This window comes from Agelaius tricolor, unplaced genomic scaffold (genome assembly GCF_023055355.1).
Source record: "Agelaius tricolor isolate 1412-34295 unplaced genomic scaffold, bAgeTri1.0.p SCAF_1, whole genome shotgun sequence".
Taxonomy (NCBI): Eukaryota; Metazoa; Chordata; class Aves; order Passeriformes; family Icteridae; genus Agelaius; species Agelaius tricolor.
The window spans coordinates 2,569,706-2,595,607 of NW_027269261.1; the positions used below are offsets into that span (position 1 = coordinate 2,569,706).

General features: G+C 47.5%; 1 protein-coding gene across 8 annotated transcripts in view; it reads left to right on the plus strand.

Annotated features, from left to right (window-relative positions):
• The window catches only part of BCL11A (BCL11 transcription factor A), a 75,368-nt gene that overhangs the window by 35,126 nt on the left and 14,340 nt on the right, over positions 1-25,902 (plus strand). The gene's annotated exons all lie outside the window — the stretch shown is intronic.

The window sequence follows — 25,902 nt, forward strand, 5'->3', positions numbered from 1 at the left end:
GGCAAAGGTGTCCAGCACATCTTCGTGTGTGCAGGACACCAGGTACCTGTCCTGATGTCCAGTGGTGTCAGTGACTGCTGGGGTGATACCTGAGGAGTTTTGTTCTTTCCACATCCAGAAGAGTTGGTGAATCACCTGTAGTCACCCTTGAGGTGTAAATCAGGTGGGACCTGCCAGGCCAATTTACACCAGCAATTGTTCTAATCCTGAAGATTCATCCCTGAAGTCATACAGGATTGGCCACTTAATTTTTTCTCTGTAAGACATTAAATGTGATTTTTCCAGTACATTGGATTTTGGTATTCACGCTTCTCTCTCCCCTCCCATTGGCCCTAAACCACACCAGGGGTGGGAGAATTCACAGGACTTCTCAGCAACATTTTATAGTCTTCCCAGTCAACTGTGCTCCTGCATTTCCAACTTCTTACAGTCTGGAAAAGAGCTTGGCTGCAAGAAAACTGTGTCCATGAAATGGTGCAGAGTGGAAGGAAATGATGTCAGTAACTGTGCAGTTGATGTAGATTGTAATTCTTGCAGCCTTCAGTTCCAGCCCAGATTAGCACTCCCTTAGCTTAAAATAACAAAAAGGGAACTGTCAAAATCAGAGCAAAAATGTTGGCGTGATGAAACATGTTAACAGGTAGCCATTAGCACTTTATGTCTGCATGAATGGTGGCTGTAAGTGTTTTTTATTGGTAACAAAGCAGGGAGGATGGGCAGAAAATGGCATTTGTTTTTAAACTGGTTTGTTGCTTTAATTGCAATTTTTTACTGTCATTACTTCGTGGTCATGGTATGCTCTGGGCTGGGGAGGTGGCCTTGGCACACAGCTGGGTTTCAAGTTTTTTGCCAGAGAAAGAGGAAAGGACCAGATAGTCTGGAGAGGACCTGTTATTTTAATTTTGCTCTTACAATGTGTTTGAGATACCCAGCTCTGGAAGAAGAGTGAGGGGATAGCTGTGGCGTGGACTGAAACATGAGTGTAACATTGAGGGCTGGTCATTCCAGGTGTGTGGGATGCTCCTGCTGCTGGATCATGGAAAAGTCACCACTCTAAGAGCAGCTCTGGGCTGTGCTGGTGCTTTTGCTGGTTGACATTTGACTGATCCTTCATGGTCATTCCTGGGTGCCAGCATCCAGATGTTGCTTAAGGGAATGGTAGACATTTATTGGAAGAACTAAAACAACAACAACAACAAAACAGAAAAAAAAAAAAGGAAAAAAAAAAGAGGAAAGAAAAAAAAGGAGGGTCTGTGTAGTCACCAGAAATATTTGCCCCAGAAATTAAGGTAAATCCTTTTGGGTTTTTTCACAGTGTTGAGGACTGTGGAGGAGAGGTCATTGGCTCCATCCCACCCAGGAGCAGCATGTGCCAATTCTGATGGCTGGAAGTGATTTAAGCTGTTTGGTCTTCCTGACTCACCCTTGAGACCCATCACAGCCATTCTTGTCTCCCTCTTTGACCATCCAGTTGGTGTTTCCTCCAGTGCATGGAGCTCTCTGGCATCCAGCTTCTGACAATGTGGAGGTCATTGGGGAAGAAAAAAGGATAAAAAAAGACATGTGTGCTCCTGGTGTCTCCTATGGACCCTTCCTGTTGCATCCCTTGAGAAAGGTGCCTTGTGGCTGTGGGGCTGAGTCTCTGTGTCCCACTGCAGGCAGGGAGCTGGCCCTGGGCAAGGCCTCTCTTCCACCCTCCTCTCTCTGCCTGCTCCTGCGCCCATCTCTTGACAAACATGAGTTGCCTCCTCTTGTTTATTTGTACAGGATTTTTGGGGAAGACAGCCTGACGGCAGTCGGTGTCCTAGGTTGGTTCTCCATGGATGAGCTTAGTGGCTGCTCAACTACTTCTGCTGTTGATTTTGGGTTTGTTGTGAGGTTTTGCCCATTGGGCTTGGGTTCTGCTATGGGGAGAGTCATTGGTGCCCCCTGTGTAGCCTGAAAGCCTTGAAAATCTCAGCCCTGGGTGTGAAATGTGCCTTTTGAGTACAACACTTCCCTCCTTCTTCCTTCCAGGAGGAAACAGAATAGTGCTGGCAGTTGTAGCGCAGTGCCTCGTTCTTCCCTTACGGGAGCTCTGGGTTAATGGCAAAAGCGTGGTCTGGACGCTGCTCTGCAGCCTTCAGAAAATCTGTTTGTTTGTTTTCCCCCTCGGCCGCGGTGCGCTTCCCACCTTTCTGCCATATGTTCTTGCATTCCTGTAGGACAGTAGCAGGGTTTGCACCTGGACAGCTGAAGGCCAGGGGTGGCTCTGTGAGACCCACACTGCCCTCGCTCCCTCCCACGCAAGCTAAAACGGTATTTCCCTCCCGCTGAATCTTACAAGGTCTTCCTCCATATGCACTTCAGTAGGTTTTAACTTTTTTGTCTTGAATCCAAGCAGCTTTAATCAACATAAACGCTTGCAGTGGGTATAGGTTGCTGCATTTAATAAAGGGTGAGCTCCCCCTCCCTCCCAGCTTTCTCTTTCTTCTCTTCTTTCTTTTCATCCCTTATTTTGCATTCTGCCGCGTGCGATGAGCATTTAATCCCTGCCCTTCTGTCTGTTGAGATATTATGTTTTTTTAATAGTGCTTGTTTATGACTAAGGTCAAAGACAGTATTTCAGAACAAAAATTAGAGTTAGTTCATAATTGAGTACATATGTATGTTACTGTTTATTTTTATAGTTTGCTAATTTATTTTTAAACAGCTCGGTTGAGCCAACATGTTTATAGGTCTGTTTATCACATGTCTTGCCAGTCGGAGTGCTAAAGACACATGCTTTTCAATAGCACAGATCCGAAGTGAAATTAGATAATACCGCCAGGTAGCAATTTAATTACATTAATTGAATGTTTAGGTTGAAATGTAGTTTTGTAAAGGCTATAATGGAACACATTTATAAGTGTCTGCATATAAATCTTGGCATTTAAAATGTTATTCAAGCCTGCTGGCAGGGAAATGAAACTCCACTGAGTGTTTTTGAGGCAGAAGTGGGATATTTCACTCTGACCGCTGTGCTTGCCATTGCTTGGGGTTTGGGCCCCATCCTGGCTGTTGGGAACCTCTGTGAGTGTCCCTTTCCGTGGGGAGTTACCTGGTTAGGAGATTCATGGCCTGATCCAGGATGATGGGATCAGGAAACAACATCTCTGAGTCCTGATGGGGAGATAAGGGAGTGAGTCCCAATGGAGAGATGAGGGGCGAGTCCTGTGTTAGCCACCGTGGGTGGAGAAGGTGTTTGTCCTGCTGAAACCAAGTCCCTGTGGTTGTGCACAGAGCAATTTCCCAAGTCTGCCAGCTGCTGTACTGGATTGTACCTGTGGGTTCTGGCCGTGGGCTGCCTTCCCTGTGCAGGGAGCTGCTAAAGAGCCCTGGAAAGGCAGCTCAGGGGAGGCTCCATTGAAGAGCAGAAGCTGTGAATGAGCCGCGCTCTCCAGCCCGGATGAGGATTTAATCCTCAGCGTAAACATGTACAAATAACGCATTGTCAGGGGAGGGAAAGGGAAAATTCCTTTGGTTTGATGGTGCCCAAGAATAGCAGTGGTTGGGAGAGGATGGGAGGAACTGCTCTGGCACTCTTTGGTTTTCCTTACACCACCACTGCCTTTTGCATGCACCCATTTCCAAGCAAAATGCTAAAATCATGGCATTTCTAGTGGGAGTGGGGCTGGGCTTTTTGCACATCTCTTCTAGGATCCCGAGAGCTGAGCGAGTTTTCAAAAGCAAAAAGTAATCTTAAATAAAAAGGAATAGGAGGTCACAGGTGGATTTTTATCAGCTCAAGGGTAGATAAGGTGTAACCAGAGGAGAGTCACAGCTGGTGCAGCATTCATGGTGGGTGATCTCCTTTTGGGTGCCTGCATGCCAGGAGGGATGGAGGAGGAAGAGGGGGGATATGCAAGGCCTAAACACCCGGGCAGTGGGAAGTGTTTGGAATTATGCTGGTGGCAAGCAGGCCCCTGGCATTTCTCAGGCTCTTGTATCCCATACAAGCCAGGAAAAATGCTTCAGGCTCGGCACAGGGATCTTTCCATCTGGTTTGTGCACACTCTTGTGTGTGGGAGCTTGAAGCCTCTCTTCCCTGGTGTTTATCTGGGTTGGGATGGTCAACTGAGGTGTGGGTTTTTTTCCCTGCTCTTGAAGGGTTGATGTGTGCTTTCAGCCCCTTGCCAAAGCATGAGTAACATTGAAATATGGGTTCCTCAAGTTGAGGTGCCTCCAGTGAATCTGGCATTTTTGGCAGTCATGGCTGTGTCTTGGGAAAAGCTCCAGTTTCTTCTCCGTTTTTTGGATCAAAGGAGGATTCCCTGTGTGTCTTGATGGACCTTTGTGGTTTGGCTTTGTGGGTCAGGTTCTGCTGAAAAAACACAGCACAAAGGTATTGCTGGACAGGCTTTGATGCACATAGTATAAAATATTTAACTGTGTTAATAGCATTTGCTTTCTTTCCCCACCAGTCTATAAAGTGATGATTCTTTGAGGGCCTGATGTGCACTTGAATATGGGGTGGCTATTTGTCCCCTCCTTTGGTAACTTGTGACTAACTGTCTTCAAAAGCTCTTACCAGTGGGGTTTTCTCATCTCCTCTCCTTTTAGCTGAAAATAAGTGACTGATTTCTATATTTTCATCTTACAAAGGCTCATCTCTGGCTTAAGACCAACTAGGTCTTAGTTTGTTCTGCAAAAAAAAAATAAAATATATATATACTCCAAATCAGAGGATTTTCAATGACAGTCACAACATAAAACTGAAGTTAGAGTGGCCTCCACCAGGTGATTACTGTAATTCTGAGTGCTTATTGCTGGGCTCAAGGTTTCTGAATGCTTGGGAATGATTCCAGCTTGTTTGGGCTTGGGAACAAAACCTCTCCGTGATGCTGCAGCCAGGGTGGAAGGGATCCAGGGAGCGCTGGGAAGCAGCACAGCACCATCCCCATGCTGAAGGCTTGTTTTAATGACTAAAGCTAACAGAGCATCCCATGGCATTGCAGTGGGAGTGTTTGCAGGCTCAGTTCAAAATGCTTATTTAAAAATAATCACATCCTAAAAGCTGCCTTTTTTTAGGAAGGGGACCAAGATGTCAGACTGCTGTATTAAGGATGCTGAAGTGGTACCTGTTTTAGGATCAGATTGCAGTCTTTTTGGGTTGGAGGGCATCTTTTTCAGCCCTGATTCTGCTGCTGTCCTTGCAAACAAAACCAAAGTTGGTTTTGTCTCAGTTTTTGTCTCAGGTGACAGAGTTGGTGTGGTAGAGAACAGCTGCAAACACTCTTTTGAGGTTTTATGTAGCCCAGGCTTTGAGACTTGAGCACAGGAGTCGATAAAGTAGTTCTGTTGATGGTCTTCTGTTACATTTGCAGTGGGATCTGTGTTTTTAAGATCTTTTTTCCCCGAGTCTTTGAGGGTAGGCCACTTAAAGGACTCACGGAGCTGTATTTTCTTTACAGTAATGAGGCATCATGACATTCCAGTTGTGGGAAATCTGATAGACTTGGGAGACCCTAGGAGGGTAGAAAATTACTTAATTTACTTCGTGTGCAATAGTCTTAATTTTCAACTATTTGAACAACTGATTGCTGGGGCAATCATCAGATCTTCAGAGTAAGATGTTTCCTGCTGGAGCTGAGCATTAGCTAAATCAGCGATGGCAAAACGGAGCGATCGCACGCGTCCATCCGAGGGCAAAGAGGAGAAATTAAATCCCTGAACCCGAGCTCCAGTGCTTTCTTCTTTTGTGGGCAGGGTGAGGCAGGTGAGGCTCACCTGCTCTGGTGGCTGGTTCCCAGGTGGGGAGCTGGGGCTGCCCGCCTGTGGCAGTGGCTCTGGTTGGCTCCAGCAGGAAGGAGCTGGGTCTGGTTTCCTTCTGAGCTCTCTGCTCAGTGATTCCCCTGGTATTTGCTCATTGTGAGTAAGAGAGATAAAATCTGGTGGTGGAATTACATTATGTCTTGGGTGCTTTCTTTCCAAATTAGTAGTAATCCTACGTGTCTTTGACCCGTTTCACCGAGACAGAGGGCTGGATTCTGCTGCCTGTTTGCCGTGAGCAGCTGGCTGGAGCAAACAGACCTTGAGTAAAGGGATTAGAAACCAGCCCTTCACTTGGGTGAGGTGTTGCTGTCCATGTGCTGTGGAGAGTCCTTTCTTTGAGTGAGTTTTCCTCACAAGCCGTTCACAGGTACCTGCTCATAAAGAGACTGGTGGTTTAGCTCACAGGGATAGGAATAGCAGCAGCAGAAGTGCAGAGCGAGGCACCCACAGTGATGGGGCCCATTTTATTCACCAAGATTGAGCTTGTCCTGGGGCAAAAAGGACAGAGGACTTTCCATTTTGAAAACTCAGTGCCACTGAAAAAAAAGTATTTGAGATTGTTCAGAAAGGCAAATGGGCATGGATGTTCAGAGACCTTCTTCTGCCTTCCCGTGCCAGCAGAAAATGAAAAATTCAGTGTGAAAGTATTTTCTTATTAAAAGAACCCTGAACTGGACTATAAAATGCAATACTAATTTCTGAAGGCTGAGAGCTGCATGAGTGAGAATATTTAATTACGGTGGCAAAGCACAAACATTTCCTTGTGAGCGCTCATTGTATTAATAATAATGAATTAATTCCTTGGCTAAAACATACATCCTGCTCCTGTTCTTTTTTAGTGGGCTGGGAATCCGATCCCACTTTTTATTTTGCTGAAAACCGCCCAGCAAGAAGGGAGGGTAGAGGCTGGACACTATTTATATAAACAGAGGCTTTATGTTCCGCTGTGGGGATGGCGATGCCGGGCTTGCACGGTTTTGGTTTAGCAGAGGCGGCGAGGACTTTAAGCCGATCAGCTGATGCAGGGGGCCCGAGTATCTGACTGCTCCAGCGATAAGTGTCTGTACAAATATTTATACAATCCCGATAGTCTTTTGGATTGCATTATTACAGCACAAAAAGCTGTCAGGTTTCCAGGCTTTCCGAGGTGTGCTTCTTACGAGGCTGCCGTTGGTTTTGCCAGCGGACACGGGCGAGCTGCGCTGCCTCCCGGAGCCGGCTGGAGCCGCGTCACGGCCACAACGGGAGCAGGGAAGGTGCTGAGCCCCTGCAGCACCCAGCCCCAGCTGATCAGCCCCGTGAGAGCCTGATAGTTCAGTTCGTTCAGGCTTAGCACTGAATTCATGCAATTCCTGTGGCACAGGGCTGACTCTGAGCAGCTGTGGATTGAGACTGTGGGCTGAAGGAGCTCAGAGCAAAGGGTGATGGAGACTAACCCCTCTGTTTTAGAGAGGTATTTCTATTCCAGGCTGCAGACTCCCACCTTGTCCTGGAATGCTGCTCCTCCCCAGGGTCACTCACAGAGGGTCTGATCCCAAGTCTGCAGCTGATGGTTGGAGGCTTCCTGTTGACGCAAATGTCACGTCAGGCCCCATATGGGAAAATGACAGTTGTCACCCAGAAGGAGGAGTTAAGAGGTTTTAGTAGCTAATGTGCAGGTGTAGATGGATTTGGATAGGTGTGGAGGAAAACTCAACTTGTGCCTTTTCTGCTGGAAATTAGTCCAAATATCCCCATAGGTAGATATCCAGGCATTGCTGATGTTTTGATCGAGTTTTGCACTAGATTTGTGTTTTTTCTTGAAGCTTTCTTGGAGCCACAGGATTTCAGGATCCTACTGGCGCTCTGGAATAGAATTTGACAACGAGACTTCAATTCCACTTCAGATCGAATATATGCAGGCAGGGTTCACACTGCTTGCTGCCATGAGGCCAAAGGGATTATTCCAGATCTACAAAACCAACATGAGTTTGAGTCAGTGGTAGGGAAAGCTGGAGGCTTCACCAAAGTGACGGGAATAAATTGAGCGCTGTCAGTGGAAGGCAGTGTCTGTCCTGGAGCAGGGTTGGAATACATCAGTAGCTGCCCCAGCCCTGGCAGAGAAAGCCCTGTGTTTTCACATGCTGATAGTGATTGCCTGTCCTGTTCCACTTAATGGTAAGATTAGGAGCTAGGAAAATATTTGCAAGGTTGTGAAACCACAGTCTGGGGTTGCTGAGGGCCTCCTGGTGTCCTTCAGCATCACAGTTCGGGATAGCCTTGGTTTTGGGGGATGAGTGTGTGTCTTCTAACAGCTTTAAGTGTCTCTCCAGAGGTTTCACAGGAGTGGGCTCTTTACTTCCAGTGCAGCATTTGTTTGTTTTTAGGGCATGTTTTTCCCCAAGGAAAGAAGAGGAGCAATCCCATGATCAAAGGCACAGAGCAAATTGCTGCGGAATTTCTGCTTGACAGTATTTGAATACAAAAAGAAGTAGTATATAATTTTAGTATATAATTTATAAATGAGTCATGTGTGCCTCAGCTCTGGCCTCCTGGAGCAGTGTCAGAGCAGTGTCAGGCTCAGCAGCCTGTGTCAGCCCATCACCTGGGATGTGGTGCTGTTCAGGAAGAGCAGAGCCATGGGGCTGCTCCCTCCACATCCCTGGCTATGGTGAGCCCCTCTGCTGCTGCAACACTGGCTTGGATAGGTGAGCTGCATGCAGGGGAAGGATCAAGTGACTTGGAGAGGAAAACATCACCTCCTGATGTTTGTGGTAAGGAATAAAGCCAGGTTTTCCATGGTGGCTGGTTAATTCACTGGGACTCCTTGAGCTCCCAGTGCTGCAGCACCCCTGCTTGGCCAGTATCACTGGGCAGGCCATGCCCAGCACAGCAATGTGCTTAGCCAGATAACAAGGGCATTAACCCTGGTTTTCTGCCCATGTTCTGGAAGGAGTAGCCCATTCTTGAACTTGGACCTGCAAACCTTGTGTCTGAGTTGTCTCACTTGGCTGCTGCATTGCTGCTGAGCCTGGCTGCAGCGGGTGCAGTGGGGCACACCCCTCCTTCCACGCAGCTATTTGAGCTCTTGTGGGGCAGTGCTGTGCTCAGAGGGGCTTTAGCAGGATAGGAACAATTAGGGCTGGTTTTCTGAAAGTAGTAGGCATTAAAAATGCCTGTTGGGCTTGGAAGGGCTGCATGGGTTTCCCTGGCAGCCTCTCCTTTAGTTTCCAGCAGGGATGTGCTCTGCCACTGCAGCATCCCAACTTCAGAGGAGGCAGATGGAAACAGTAAAGTGCTCAGGGCAACTTTAAGGCAGCATTATTAATGTCACAGCCCCAAAAAGGAGTCTGTGTAGTGTATTGCTCGATGTATAGCTGGAGATTTTCTTTGGTGTCTCACAGGCAGCATAGGTGGAGCAGGCAGGTTTTGTAGTGGTTACCTGTCCCCCTTGCTGTTTTCTCTAGTGCCAGTAGCTCTCTGGATGGACACAGTGGCATGGGACATCCTCACCATTGAGGCCAGAAGTGCCTGTAGGGACACACCACTTTGGAGGGCTTTTAAAAGCTCAGCTTTAGAGGAGGTGGGAAAGTAAGTGCAGAATTGCTTCAAACAGCTTAAAAATGTGGGATATGTGGTGGAAGGGGCCCATGTACTGCAGCTGTTTGCGATCTGCTCCGATCCTGGTCACCCACATCCTACTGAAGGGGGTAAGGAGCTGCATCAAGGGTGCTTCCTTGGCTCCTATTTTGGTGTCAGCCAAGGCTGTGGAAGCTCAGTGGTGGCAGGATCTCTGTGAAGCTGAGAGCTTAAGCAGCAGCAAAGCTGAAAGGTGGGCAGGGTCCAGACGTGCACATCCTACTCCGAAAGCGAGGGCCCAGCAGTTTGCCTCAGGATTGGGACTGTAATTTTGTCACTCTCTAAACCAGTACCAAGGTCAGCCCTCAGCTCTGTGGCTGGTCCCTGCAGACTGTCCCACAGATAGCATCTTACAGCACCTGCCCTTGTGCAGGGCAGAAGTCAAAGCTGTGTGCACCTGCTTGCAAACATCCAGGTACTGACTGAACGTTGTGAGCGGCCTCAGCACTGAAATGGCAAACCTGCTTTAGAAGATGGCCTTTAATCACAGCAAAAGCTTTCCCTCTGCCTAGGTGCTGACTGGAGTGCAGGTGCAGGGGAAGGGACGGAGCTGCTCTGGCTGGTTTCTCAATCTCAGGAGGTGATGAGGTGTGCTCTGGGGACAGCTGGGTGACCAGCAGTCTGGGATGTGCCATTCGAGGGCTGATGATTACGACTTCGTGAGGATTTTTAACGTATCTCTCTTTACTCTGAGCATCTTCTAGTAGTGACACGTGCCCGAGTGGACAGACAGACAGACAGGTGGTGGGATGCTGCCCCACAAAAGCCCACGGGGAGCCCGCAGCAAAGCCCGCAGAGCCAGCTGCTGCCCCAGGCGTTGCCTCAGCGGGCAGATGTCGGCGTTGCTCAACGCCAGCAGGACCCCAGTGTCTGTTTATTAACGGATAAGATGGTCGGGCCGGCACACGGCTCCTGAGCCGGCCTGTGCAACTCCTGTGGTTTCCAACCGTACTTATCAAGGGAGGGGGCAGCCTGCCCAGCCAGGGTGTTTCCTCTAATCAGTATTTTCCCATGCCAGTGGCAGGCAGATGTGCAGGGGGCAATGGCTCGGCCATCTCTCAACAGCTGCTCAGGGGAAGGAGTCACCTAAGGCAAGGCTGGGGAGATGAGAAGAAACAAGAGCCAGCCAACATTCCCCAGTGCAGGGTAACACGGGGGGAGTTCACAGACACACCCTTGGTCATGAACTTCACCGTCCCATCTAGAAGGAACCAGCTCCTTGCAGCATTGCCTAGCAATGAGTTCAGTTCCAGAAACCCTTCTCCAAGTCCCCTTAGAGGGACCTGCTATTGTGCGCCCCGTGTCCCCGAGCCGCCGCGGGCAGCGCGAGAGTGTCGCGGGCTCAATTTAACGGCATCTCCCCTGCTTATCAGACTATATAATAAACATGGCTTTTAGGGGGGACTTTTTGGGGAGGGGTGCGAGGCAGGCGGTGAATGGAGAGGCCAGACACCATTGTCTGGCAAGAATGTGAGTCGCCCTGGGCTCGCCTTCCAAATTGTCCCAGCATCAATCCCCCCTCCTTTGCGGGATTTCCTTCTCCAGCCGGGGTTTTGTTTCGGAACAAGCGTTGGTCAAACAAGCTTTTGTTTGCGGTCAGTTGCTTGGCACACATACACCACTTCTGGTGGGGGACAATGAGGAAGCTGTTTCGGGGGCAGCTGCGGTGGGACTGAAAGGGAATACTGATGGAAAAAAGGGCGCGGGGAGGAAATGGCTGGGTGGAAATTAATTGGGAGGATCTTATGAAGTCTGGGTGCTCTGCAGCGGGGTCGGCAGAGTGGCGGGGAGTCCTTCGATCTTGCTGTCTCATCCTGCTCGTGCTGCTTTGTGACTTCTTTCCCCCAGGGTACCCCACCTCAGAGCAGAAAGTTGGACAAAATATTTGTGACTATGCATCTAAAAAGCTTTCTTTCAGGAAGAAGTAAACTTATTTACAGCAATAATAGAGTTTAAAGGAATTGTATAAGTGAGACCGACTTCTTTGTCAGCAAAAATTGCAGCAAAACTGTTCATAGATGACATTACCTAAATGACATTACGTACGTATGTCCTTTCTTTCACATTTCCTGTAATCCTGTTATGGCATTGTCCCATTACCTCAGGCACTGTCATCTTTAAATGCTGTCAGATCTTAACTGGATGGCCAAGGACATCAGAAAAGGATCGAGGTGAAGCTGATGGCAATTTCAGACCTGTGGTGTATATGGCCATCTCCCGGCCTGCCCCTGGATGGGGTGTTTTCTGATAACATGTTCAGGTAAAGTGATGACTCAAGGACTTGCACATCTTCTGTGCAGCTGCTGCCCATCCCCACCACATCCAGCACCCTGTTTTGGGAAGTGCAGGGTGTCAGGCACAGACAGAGGTGGCAAGTATGAGCTGTGTGCTTTGTTGGAAAGTGCTCCCATCCCCAGGAAAATGAGGGCCCAGAGGTCAGTGGATGGAATGAGCAACTCTTCTACTCCCTGTACACAGCCTTCATGGCATTAATGACCATTGCAAAGCACGTGAATTTCCTGGGACTTAAGTGCAACATCTTGCTGTTAATACTTTTAATATTGCTTACTGCTAAAAAATTACATTACACCAATTTCTTTTACTCCAACCACGAATGGGCCTCTGTGGCTTTTCAGAAGTGCTCTGAGACGTGGCAGCAGATGGGAGGATTGCTACTTCTGCTGCTCACCTGCTGAAATATTCAGCGCTCTTAAGCCCGAGGAGTGGGGAGCGTTGGCGTGGAGGCAGTGCCTGTTTAAACTGGCAGCCCTTCTCACCAGGTTACAATAGTGATGGGGATAGCTGCCAGCTCCAGGGGCAGGAACTGTCGTTTTGTTATCTCTGGGTGCAGGGCTGTGCTCTTGAGGGGTTCTGGTCCCCCATGGTGGCTGCTGGACCTGGCTGCAGTGCAAACAGCCGCAGCCCTGAACCTGAAGCTCTGGCTGCAGACAAAATTCTGTGGTCAGCCATGCATGGATGGATCTGGTTGTCCATCTTTGGCCCTGTGGGCTGGTTTTCCCAAAAAGCAGGGCTGCTCTGTGTGCTGGCAGCAAGGGAAGTGATGCCAGCATGTGGCTCCTAGGTGGGTTGTCCTGGCTGTGTGGATGTAGAGGTGCTGCTGGCAGGTCACAGTGTCCTCCTGTGCACTTGAATGTACAGCAGCACGTGTGGGCTGCCTGTGGTAGCATCAGCAGATGGGTGATGGAGATCCCACCTTCCTTGTGAAGAATCAGAAGAGGAAGACTCATGAATGAAGAGCAGGAGAGTGGCTCATTCAGCTGCATTCATTTGGCCCAGCACAAGGGTTAGACATCATCAAGGCTTTGTTTAGTCCCAGGGATGCTGAAGACCATGACCTGGGTCCACAAATTTTTCTGCTGAAAAATAACAGTGGAACAGTCCCTGGAATAAGGAAGGATATTATCATATGACCATGTAGCCTGCATGGGAGGTGGTTTGCTTGATCAGGTGAGGGTATGGGGTTTTTTTGAAGGTTGTATTGGTGTCTAAGTGCTGGCAGTTAAAACATTTAATTGTATTTTCCTGTAAGAAAATGCTTATATTGCTGAAAACTAGGCTTCTCTACAATCTGTTTTGTATGCTTAAAAACCCTGGCTTTCATTTAGTTCTTTACCATCAGTGCCATCTTAATCCATCCTCCAAGGCCAGTCCTCAGGTCTCTGCTGGTCTGAGGCTGTGGGTGGGCAAAAATGTCCAAGCCAGGACTTCCCTCATGAGTGCAGCAGCTCTGCCCCCTTCTCCTGCAGGATATGTTGGAGCCATCTCATCACTCCATGCCTCCCACAGACCCAAGAAGGCTCTCCCTGGAAAGGTCTCAATCCAGTGCTTCTTAACTGGACATGGTTTTTGTGGATTCTTGCCCATCTGGCTACAATTGATGGCTTTTTGGATGCTGGAGGACAATTTTTCTCTCCTTTCCAAATCTCTTAATAACTGAAGATTTGGGTGTGAAAGCACTAACTGCACACAGTTCACTGGGGCTTTTTTCAGTCATAGCTTGGATTTTTTTCCCCCTATGGGCACAGGAACCATTTATAGCCGAGGTGGGCCGAGTTTGCAACTTATTAATCTCTCCCTCGCATGTGGGTTGAAAAGAGACACCATGCCTTTATCAAATGCCAGGCTAGCACAAAAGCCTATGCAAAATCATCATCAAATCCTATTAGAGGTGGAAAATATCTCTTAGATCATCTCATTCATTTCCCTGCCAATGCTAGACAGTTCCTGAGAGTTAATTTTCTAGCGTCTGCCGCCAACTCCCTGTGTGACTGCGGGTCTGTCATCTTGCCTTTGGGTTGTCACTGTAACTTCCACGCGTTTCTATGCATTTCCAAACAAGCCTTGTTTTGTTCAGTCATTGCCTGTGTTGCTGTTTGCCCTGCATGAGGTGTTATCAGTGGTTTCCACTCTGGAGAGCATCACCAGACCTTGCATGTGGTTGGGAAAAGCGTCCCCATGGAATGGGGCATGCTGGGTGCTAAGGGAAGCTGGGGACGTGCCGTCCCCTGGGCAGGGGCTCCATCCTCTGCAGCCACAGGTATTGGGGAAATGAAATCTCAGAAGGTGGTTTCTCTCCTGCCGTTGTGGATGGATGCAAGCAGATTGTCCCCCATAAAGCAATTCCCTTCTCCCAGACCCTGCTGGTGCCACCTTTGATAAACTCCCACCCTGAAGTTCTGGACTGGCTGTGACATCCACTTGTCAGGGAGAAAAAATAATAATAATTCAACACTGGAGCTATTTATAGCATTAAGCAGATGCAGATTTCACCAGGGCTTGTTTCAGAGAAGGAAATGACATCTAGGAGCAGGATAACCTTACTTGTAACTTCCCGGTAGCGCCGGCGGCTGTGATTGAATTCCCCGGCATGGCAAGGGTCTGGGCAGCCCTGCCAGCCCTGGAAAGGTCAGTCCCGCAGCTGTCACCCAGAAAGCATCAAAAGCACGGGCTGTCGATAGCGACCTGCATTTGCAGAAAATCTGAGGGCTTTCTAATTAACTGAGGATCTCTAAATTAGAGCCAAGCCACTCGACAAGCCCCCTCGTACGCCATAAGTGTCAGGGCTCAGCTGATCGGCGCATCTAACAAGCGGCTGATTTTTAACAGTAGCTCTGAGACTCAATCAGCTCCTAATGGCTCCGTTTCAAAACGTTTCAGTGCATTTTTCATCTCTTACTCTGGAATTTATGCTCTTTGTTCCCTGCTCAAATATTCTGGCGCTCTTCCTTAATTTCAGGCTTCTGCCTTGCGACAGCTCCTCTACCCTAACTAGGCAGCTCATTGCCTGCCTTTCCCCGCGTGCGATTCTCTGCTGTGGCCACTCGCTCTGCTTTCTAATCAGTAAGTTTCAGAAATTCCCCCTCTCTCTCCCCCCTGATGTATAGGTAGTGCTGCAGGGTCTGGAATTTCCTAATTAGAAGGAAGCCCATGTTTAAGCAGGCCCGGTGTAATAGCAGCTGAAAAGTGGTTTTATTTCAGCTTTAAGATAGGGAGCCAGTTTGGAAATGCACCTGGTTTTGACTTTCCCCTTGCTACTGTTCCGTGGTGCCACAGATTTGGGTGGTAATGCTTCTGATTTACACCATGGACGATGAGATTGACCCCTCCTTTCAGTTGCATTCACAGCAGAGTTAGGTTTTGCACATTTAAACTGAGGGCTTCGAGCTGCTGGGAAAACGAGTAGGGGATCTTTTCTGACACGTAACTCCTGCCGCTGGTAATGAGACCCGTTGATGCATCCTTGGCAAGGCAGCAGGATAAACTCCCACCTAAACAGTGATTTGGAACAGATAAATTCCATTCAGGAAGATAGAGAGTTAATCAGCAACTCTTATAGACGCCTCCACGTGTGTTTATGTTCCAACGGCTTATCCATATCTTGGCAATTATTCATGTGAAATAGAATATAAATCCCACAGCCTAATTTTTCTTTGAAAAAATTTCCTCAGGTGATCAAATCCTGAAGTGCATCTTCTATTCCGGTGGTTTTATCAGTAAATCAAATTTTTATCATTTATCAGCAAAAGTTAGATTTAAGCATCTTCACTGTAATGTTTGAAAGATGAACATTTGTTTCAGCGGGTACTGTGCCAATCAATAATCTTCCAGCTTGACTCAGCTATCAATTATTGCTGCAATTATTTGTCTAGTTGGATATTTAAAATGTCATCAGAAAGAGATGATTACATATTCCAGAAAGCAAGGCACTGTATAATCAGATGAACTGAATTCAGTTAAATGTAGTGTGGTACTAACCTGTCCTTCAAAGCTGAATTCTGCAGCCACGACTGAAACAACAGCTTTCTGCATTATTGTAAGGAAACGGATCTTAACCTTGGAACGGCGCGTGTTATTGGGGTCGGGTAATACTCGGCGAGAGGAGACCTTGCAAGCCTGGAAATTGAATCAGCCTTACTGACATAAAAGAGGGAGGTGGGGTTGGTTGGTTTTTTGGTATTTTTTCGGGGGGGGGGGGGGGCGTTTGGTTTTTTTTTATGTTTTTGGGGTTTTTTTTCGGAGGGGGGAGGGCTGGTTTTGTTGGATTTCATCTGCAAATCTATAAATAAGGAGATCCATTCTGTATCTGCCTTTCTGGGAGTTTCAGCTCCTGAGCTCAGAGCGCCAAATTTCCGCATGCCCTTTTTGCATTCCTTGACTTGATGTATGTGTGGTAAATACTCTCTGTGCCCCGAGAATGCAATAAAGCTGTAGCAATTCTTGCAAGTCTTACATCCTTCCAAACTCCAGATATTCGGAGTATTATATCATTTTCAACTTCAAGGATATCTGAGCGATGGAGAGGAGACAGGATAAACCAGAGAAGACCCGACAACTTTACGACACCTTTTGGTCCTATTTGCAAAGCAGAGATGGGAAAAAGAAATATATAATTTATTGATTCTACTAATACTTGCTTGTGCAAGTTATGAAACTAAACGTTGTAGGATCTGGTTCAGCACTTGCTGTGCTTGCAACTCCATGGTGACATTGAACTTGCTCAGGGACAGAATAAACCTTTGCCTTCCTGGCAGATGATTTGCAGGTGGAGGTGTCATTTGGGGGAACCTGCAGTTCCCCTGACCCACTTTGTCAGGATGGTTTGCTGCTGGCTAAATATCATTCATTTGGAAGTGAGAGGAAAGCGAGCCAAAGGAGAAGGCTGGGAAAGAGGAGAGTTTGAAGGGGATCTGTTTTGGGAAGGAGTTGGTAGAATAAAGCTTCCAAGGAGGTCCTCAGCCACTGACTTGCTGGGGAAGGGGACATTGGTGATGTGTGGCTGATGGAGAGGGCCAGGAGGGGCTCTCAGGGACCACCATATCTCTTCACGGTGGTGGTGTAAATACACGTGGCTTTGCAGAGTCAGGCGCATCAAATAGAGACACTGAGATGGGAAAAACCAGCAGAAATACAGCAAAAGGCCATGGGTGATGAAGGGACTCGATGGCCCAGCCGTGCTCTGGCAGCAGTGTCCCTGCTGGTGAGCAGCAGTGGGAAGGTGCCAGCCCCACTTTCCCCCTGGGATGGGGCTCAGCCATTTAGAAGCACATTGCAGCTCTCCAGGAGTGCCTCGTGCGGCAGAGCCGCCGCAGCCTCCAGCAAGGTCCTGCAGCACTAATCAGGTCAGCAGGCATTAGCAGTGTTCCCAGGAAAGCAGTGTCCTGGTGTTGGTCTGGGAGTCTCTGTGTAAGAGATACTGAGTGCACCATGTGCATTGCAGAGCAGCATCCAGCGCTCACCCTCGCCTGTGCTGGGTGCTGGCTGCACCGCTGAGCAGTGCCAAAAACAGTACAGACAGGGAGAAACACCCCCTGCCCCACACCAATGGTGATCCCAGATGTTGTGCTAGAGCATCTCCTTCCCCTCCTGGGCAAGAAACTTTCTGAAGCGTGCTCTGCCTTTCACTCGGATGCCGCCGGCCAGGGAGAAAGCAGTAGAAAGGGGAACAATTCATTGCGTAGGTGTATGAGTGAATGAAATTATTTGGAAGCTCTTTGTAGCTGTGTAATTACAACACTGCATTTAAAAAGTGAATTATTGACTTGATTGTCCCCAGCAGCCACTGGGTAAATGCATAATTATGGACTGTTGGAGCCAGGTACCGTTTGCTGGGTAATCAGGTGAGGCTGTGGAAAGGCTTTGATGCCCTTTTTGTGGCAGGGCTTAGACGAGGCTTAGTCCTTGGTGCAAGGTCCAGGTGGACCTTCCAGCAGGGGACACACCTGGTGCCAGGTAAGTCCAGAGGAGCTGATTTAGAGGGTGTCACTCCAGTGATGCCACTCCTGTTTAAATCTTTCACAATCCCTATGCCTGTGCCTGGAAGAGGCAGTCAGGGACAGGCATGTGGGGAAGATTGTGCATCACAGAAACACAGGATGGCTGGGGTTGAAGGGACCCTAAGGGCTACCCAGTTCCAGCCCCTCTGCTGTGGGCAGAACCACTTTCCACTAGACCAGGTTGCTCAATGCCCATCTAACCAGGCCTTGAACGCTGCCAAGAATGGCATCTGGGATGCTGGTTACTTCACTAAGGGTGTTTTTAGAGATGTGTGGTGGTATCAGTGGAGAGTTCCTCCTGCAGGGCTGAAAACACTGCGTAGTTCACCCTTTAGGTCCCAGCACTGGTGTTTGTAGTTCCTGGAGCTGCTTCCCACGTGGTGCTGAGCTCTGCATTGCCTCTCTTTCCCCACCCCGTAGCATTAATGCATAGGGTGCACGTGTGCACGTGACCAGGTCGTCTTTGCTTGAGGGCTTTCTTCTAGAACTCCCTCAGAGCTGAATTTCAGGCACAGCATTGTTTTCCTGTGGCAGGTTTCTTCTGTTCCTCGCTAATCAAGGCGCGACAGATTTCCACCCCCCTTAGGTTTTAAAAAAGCACAAAATCAGTCGCAGGCTGATACCTTACTTGCCAAGTTGGAGCTGGAAGCAGGTTTTCTTGGTGGCCAAATCATCATTGCCTTGAAAATGGTGACAGACGCTGAGGTCAGGCCACGGGACCCCAGCACCCCGTTGAGGCTCCGACAAACCATGTGTTTTGTTGCTTGTTGCTAATGAACAGCATTTTTTGTGGTAGGAATCTAAGTGTGTGGACTTTGGTTCTGGTAAGAAGAATGAGTAATGTTGAGGCTACAACCAAGTTGGTTACCCATGAAATACCCATTTCTTCTCCAGGCAGGAACTGGTCTCCCTGGTGCCACCCCTTCTCACTCACTGTTTCCTCAGGCCCAAAAAACTTCTGCTTTATGGGAACTTGAGCAGTGCTGTAAAACCCAAGGAAAGTTTGGCTTCGAGAGAAAATGGGGAATTCTTGGAGTTCCTAACTCCAGTCTAAATCTTTGACTGGCAAAGCAATGCCAGCTGCTGTTTTATTATTGCTGGGGCTTGGATTTCTTTTTGAAGTTTGAGGAGCCAACAGCATTAATGTTTTGGCCTGGTTCTTCCTTAAAGAGGGTTTTTAAAGAAGGTGTAATGAAAAAATGGTGTTACTCATAGTTGGTTTGGAAAGTGTTTCCCCAGTTTTATTAATATGGTTTCAGGAAGTCTGAATTTGCAGGCAGAATAATTATTTTCAGGAATATAAATATCAATATTGATATATCAATCTCAGTATTGAATATCAATTTCAGGAATACCTTTTATCAATGAATTACAGTAAAGAAAATCCAATAGAGATGGCAGATGGGGCGTTGAGAGTCCTGCAAAGCAAAATTTCTTCTGGATTTTTTGACTTTTTCATGACTAAGCTGGTCCCAGGACTCCACCAGGTCTTTGCATAAACAGCATGGACTCGGTTTGCAGAACTTTATTTTCAAAGGCAGAACAGCCATGGTATTTCTTGTTTTTCAAGCAACACTACTTCCTTCAGATTCTTGGGGATATTTTCCTTTTTCAGTGTTTCTTAACCTGGTTCCTCTCATGATAAAGAGAAAAGGTTAGAGAGCATTTGTTGTACACAACTGCAGCTCCTGCTGTTATTTAGTGTTGTTCTGGGTATTATGAGAGCAGCAGTGACAGTGCTGATGCTCCCAGTGCCAGCAGCTGCTTAGGACTGGTTAATGACAGACCAGGTTAATCACGGGCCTTTTGCAATCCCGAGGATCAGGAGGAGGAATTAGTGCAAGAAGGAAAAAAAATACGTTTGGACAGTTGTTACAGTTTCCCTTGTGAGCTGGTGCCACCAGGAAAAGGTGAGTCATGCCAAAGCAGCTCTTCCTTACTGAGGGAGAAGTGGCTGCTGCAGGAATGGAGCAGGACCCGCTTATCTCCCTTCCTCTGTCCCAACTGTTTCACCTCACTAGTTTGCAGTTGAAAGGAAACTCAGCAGTGTGGATTTCCAAATGAGAGAGAGAGGAGGGGGAAAAAAAAAAAAAAAAAAAAAAAAAAAAGAGATATTTGACAAGCCAGATGGAGAACTGAATCAAGTACAAGTGGTAACAATTAACTCAATTTTTTTTCCTTTCCCCCTTTAAATACCATAACAACTCCGAATTTATCAGTCCAAAAATCAAGCAGTCAGTTGACATTAAAGCTGAATAAAGAAGTTCCTGGTTTTGGCTCGGGCTGTTCCTCCCACGATTGTTTGGTGGTGAGCAGAAGAGGGGGAGGAGGATGCATTAACTTCTGTCCTTGCTGTTGGATAGAGGAAGGTGTTAATGTGCCCTGTGGGTGCAGGTAGCCTTGGCTTTGCTTACACCTGCAGGTGTCTTGGGAAGGTGAGGGAAAACACAGGAGCAAGGCCACCGGGGAGGGATGCTGTGGAGAACAGGGGCTGGTCCAGGCAGCCAGGGCCACATCCAGGTCTGCTTGGAGATTTCTCTGGCACGGGGATTTCTCTGAGGGAGCAAATCTGCAGCTGTGAATGGAATCCTTGCACCCACCATTGGCACGGGCACAGCCACAATCCACTGCTGATGGATTGTTTGGGAAAACACTGGGAAAACTGGGGTGCCTCTAATGCTCCGTGTTTGTGTGCAGCTCCTGCAGTGCCCTGGGGTAGAACACACCTTGTGTTTAATATCCTGCTCCTAAAGCAGGGGCTCCTTCCCCACGCAGCATCCTGTGCTGTGGGCCTGGTTAGGTGCACCCAGAGGATGCTGCGTGTGCTGTGTCCAGCAAGCAGCTTTCCTGGATCCAGCCCTGACTTTTGAGAAACTAAGGAAGCTCTTCCAAAGCACATTGGCACACACATGCAGATTATTCCATTACTCACTTGGCAGTGCCTGAACTTGCATGCCTAGCTCCAGAAAGGCTTTTTTAATTTTTTTTTTTTTTTTCCCTCCCAGCAGTGGCATCTAGCTGACAGCTTCTCCTCCCAGCTGGTCTTCTCCCCAGCATCTTGTCTGGCTTTGCTGCTGGTGGCTGTGGAGATGGCTGTGGTTCTTGCTCTGAGCCATCTCTATTGTGCCTGGAAGTGTTGGCTTGCTCCAGCTCGGACTCTCGGAGCGTGCCGGGTGTATCTGTGAGCACAGCACAGAAGCACCAGCTTTTCCTTAATATAAAAAAAGCCCCTTAATGCTGAATGCAGCCATCTCTTCATATTTTACTGAGTAATTGTGCCAACTGCCCTTAAAGGCACTCAAATGCCAATATCCATCCCGCTCATTTGTTAACATTTTGCGGATCAGAAGCTAAATCTGTCACTTGTGTGTCACTGGTTAAGTCACTTCTTCTGGGGGCATGGCAGGCTAGAGCTGTTCTGCTGCCTTTTTTTTTTTTTAAAGCAGGAGCCAATAACTTGAGAAACACTGGACATTTGTGCTCTAGTGAAATGCTGTGCCTCATCACTGGTCTTTTGCCATCCGGGATGTAGAGAAGGAATAAAAACGTAATGGTGGTTGATGCTTCAGTGAGTGAGGCCAGTCAGGTGTCATCTTGGCCCCAGTTTTGTATTTGGGTCATGGTATCCCCATGTAATTCTCCTACAGGGGTAATTTCCAAAGTAGGAAGAAAATGAGCAGTAAAATTGACTGGGAGGAAAATGTACACACAAAAATGCGAATGGTAATTGGAAGCTATTTGTAAAGAGTTGATGAGCTGTCCAGGAAGGAGAGGGCAACTTTGGCCCCAGTCCAAAACCCACTTCACTCGCTTCAGTGGTGAGATGAGAACAGCAATTAGATATTAGAAAAATCAATATACGACAATTAAAAAAAATGGGAAATGGATAGGAATCAATCGCAGTGAGAAACCATGGCGGGTAGAGAACGGGTCAGGAGAGCTGGAGATGCCAAGGAAAACTTGTGCCTGGCACCAGTGGGGAGAAGAGGAGAGAGAGAGAGCTTCTCAGGATCCTGGAGAAGAAGGAAGGGATAAATAGAAGAAGCAGTAAGGTAGAAATTTTTGATAAATATTTCTGCTGTAGACCTGGAGAGCAGCCATGTTATGTTTCTGTGTCATAAGGTGGGTGATGATGTTTTTTTCTAGCTCATTAGTAGTCAGGGAGGATATGAGCAGAGAAAAAAATATTTCTTCTTCAATGGAGAGAGATATTTTTGAATAAAAGGCCCTGAAAAGTTGCACCCAAGGAACCCTGAAAAGTTAACCTGTGATGCTGGTTTTAAGAAAGCTTATGAACTGGGAAAATGCTGTCAAGAGCTGGTCAGGGTAAGGTGAGAGAGTTGGCAACACTTTGCTTATCTCTTCTGGGCAAAATAATGGAAGAATCAACGTGAAATTCAATTGATAAAGAATTAAAGGATAGAAATATAATTCATGCCACTCAGCCTAGATTTATGGAATATGGATCTTGTCAAATAAACCTGGTTTCATTCTTCTGGATGACAACTTTGGTTGATAAATGTGGATGAAATAGACTGCACAGCACTGTGGCATTGCTTATGGGAAGACAGCAGAGCACTGGGTGGTTCTGCTGGCACAGGTGATGCAGAGCTGGCCAACAGACTGGGGAATGTGGGGCTTTAGCTGGAGAGCTCAGCACATGCTGGTGGGGGCCTCAGTGGTGCTTAGTGCTTTGTTGCTGATTAGAAATGAATATGCAGTTCTGGTTGATTGGCTTTGTGGGTAAAGCAGAGGTAGGTGCAGAGCAAGAGGGGCAGGTTAATGGACTGGTCTGGAAACTGTCAGGAAGGACATGTATCAGGTCCAGCCTCATGTGGCCCTGGGCTGGAAGAGTGGAATCAGGGCTGTGCTTACAGAGCTGGGTGCAGTACCCTGGAAGGTATCAGGCTTGTGGGAAGCTAAGAGGAAAATCGGGTCCTTCACAGCATGATGCCAGGATGAGAAAGGTGAGGCTGGTCCTTGGGTAGTGGAGGGGTGGCCTCAGGACAGAAAAATAACTGGATTTTGAAGTGTGCCTCAGTTTCACAAAGAACACTGTGGTGTGTGTGAGGAGCCCATCGTGTACCAAGAGCTTTTCAGTGTTTCAAGCACAAAAAGCCTCAAAATATAAAGAGAACAGGTAGAGGTTAGAGCTAGAGAAGTTCAGGTGGATCCCAACACCCGTCTGTGACTGTGGTGGCAAGCAGTGGGTGCTCTCCCTGCCTGCTGAGCTGGTTTGAATAGATCTCACTGGGATTTTGTGCTCTGCCCTATGCTTTGCAGGGCTGGAGGGGGTTGTGCTTTACTGAAAGACAATGTTGGTCACAGGGAGGGTTAGAGGGTGAGAGCTGGGGGTCCCTTTCAGCCTCAAATTCCTGAATTGAGAAGTAGCCAAGGATGTGAGCTCCAGCTCCAGGATGTGAGCTTCAGCCCCACTGCTGTGGCCAAGGAGGGCTGGTTCAGCAGTGACTCCTGACTCCTGGAAATCAGCTGAAAGCCCCAGTGGCATCACAATGGATGACAAATCCCATCACATTGTCCTGGTGGATGGTGAGGCACGAAGAGCCCTATGGGACCTTCTCCAGGTCTGTCCTTGGCCAGCACCACCTCACAGACCCGCCTCGCTTGCCTGTGGTCCAGATGTGTTAGCTGGGAAGGCTGTGTGGACACAGGGCCTGGCCCACACAGTAAGGAGACATGAGGGCATATGGCCTTTGGGTGTGACTCTAGAGGGGACCCAAATAGTGTCCCAAAAAGCCCATGGTGGTGGCGGGATGGGAGCAAGGGAGGGCGAGTCCCTTCCCAGCCCAGGGATTGCCACGGCAGTCTAAGGACCCGTCTTGTTGCTGTGGACTAGTGCCATAATTTTTGCAGTTTGGCAAGGCTGCATCAGACTTGAACGTATCTCTAGGTGGTGATATGGTCAGTCAATAGCCTTCATAATTAATCAAGCACTAATAGACAAATTAGAAATCATGTCTCTTCGGAGCAGGAGGTGGAGACAAATGGCTGGTGGATTTTAACTGTTTCGCTCCGTTGTTTTTTTGCCTCCCTTGAAAATGGTGGGTTGTTTAGGGAAGTTTTGTACATAAACATGATTTAAAATGTAAATTATTATCTTGATTACCAAACAAGGACAGTGAATTGAAAACTTGTTTTTCAGGCAAGCACATGAAGAATAATCTTACATTTTACACTCCACTAAGTCAATGTAGCCCTAATTTTGCTACGCAGGAAATCAATTCCAGTCTTTATAACAGTCAAAGATGTTATGAACAAAGTAAATTTGCAAATTATGGCAAGTAACACATTTATTGATGACTGTAGCTTAGGAATTTAGAATTTGTGAGCACTGTAATATAATAAGGCCGCACTGGCAGGAGCTGAGTGAAATACAGATTATACGGTGAAACTGTAATGCATCATTTACTATTAGTGGACTGGTAATAATTACCAGTTTCAAAGCAGCTTTTTCCATGTAATCTTTAGTCTCAGTCGTAACAGCCCTTCTCATTGACATTATGATTACACGAGCTGCCCTTATGATCTAGAATATCTAGTTGATGGGAATACTAAAATGTGGTAGCAAACGCTCTGTGTTGTATCCTCATTATAAGATAAAATGCTATTTTCTCTGACCTGATCTATAAGGTAGAGAGGCAAGATAGTGTTTCGTTGTTAGCTCCTACCGTGGTGTTAAAAACATCCACTTCAATATGATGAAGCAAGATAATTTTTTTCTCCCCCCCCAAGCTCACAAACGAGCATAGAAATATGAAAGTCCAATTGAATTTCACTCTAATTTCAGCAGATTTAAGTATTTATCTGTGCTCACATGCCTGGCACATACTAAACACAACAGTGCATTTTTATTCCAACGCAGGCTTCAGAGTGAAACATTAAATATTATTCCAAGGGCTTTTAAAGTGATTAAAGTGTTAAATGCCTGCTGTAGATGACTGAGGCTCTTTGCTTGCCTGATTCAGCTTCTCAGGCTAAACGTAGAATAGCGGCAGAGCCGGGAGGCAGGGAGGGAAGCTGGGATGGAGCAGTACAGCCAGTGCTGGGTCTCAGGATCACGGAATGGTTTGGGTTGAAAGGGACCTTAAAGGTGCCTGGTTCTGTCCTGTATCCTGAGATCATCGAGGAGGAAAATGCCCACATGACATTTTCCTCCCCTCCTCCCTGTGAGATGGGAAAAAAGATGGGGGCACATAAAGTGATGTTCCCTTTCCTAATTCACCTTATTTGTTTTTTTTAAATCTTCTTTTTCTTTGTATTAGGCAAATAGGGGAAACCTAATGAGGGCAACTGTCAGTGCAGCCTGTTCACCCAAGAGAGATGCCTAAGGAGCAGATTCCTTGGGATGTAAATGTTGAGTCAGGGCAGGAATACGTGGTGAAGGCCAGTACCACCCCAAGTGCTGATGCCCTTGGAAGGCTCCTGGCTTATCTCTCAGCTAACCTCAACGTTATTTTTATTTGTTAAAATATCACTAAACAACAGCTCTGTGAGAACTGCTGAACAAGGCTGGAAATGAATTTATATCTTTCTCTTAGCTCCAGCTTCAGTTTACCGGCATTTAGCAAAAAGCATCCATATGGGGGTGGAAGTGAATTATTTGCAAAATCCCAGTAATCAATAAAGGCACCCTCACCTTCGCCATATCTCACGCCACTCTTCCCTCGCGGGCGGCCCTCAAAAAGTTATTCATCCCCCTTGTTTTGCCGTATATTAGAAGGGGCTGCTTTCTGCTGTCATTATTAGCCGGCTTTTTGTTTAGTTATTTATTAGTTGGTTGCTCTTTTATAATGTCCGTGTTATCTCCAAAAATAAATTATCATGAAATAGAGTTAGCTCACTACTTGCCAAAGTGGCATTTACCATCCTCAGCTTCTTTTCAGCACGAGAGAAATAATGCGACTCCGGCAGGGCGCTCGGCCAGGCCTCCTGGCCGGCCTCCAGCTCTTTCCCTGGCGGAGCTGCCGCTCTCTCTGTCTTCTCCTTTCCCGGTCCTGTGCTCGATTTTTTTTCCTCCCCCCTTCCCTTTTTATTTTTATTTCTTTCCTTGCCCCAGAGGTGAATCTCTGCTAAGCAGCAGAAGTTGATTCTTAATTTTGTACACATTGTTAATCTCGAAATAAGGAGGAGACTAAAAACGTGCTGATGCCCAGCTTGCTGGCAGTTGTGATGCTTT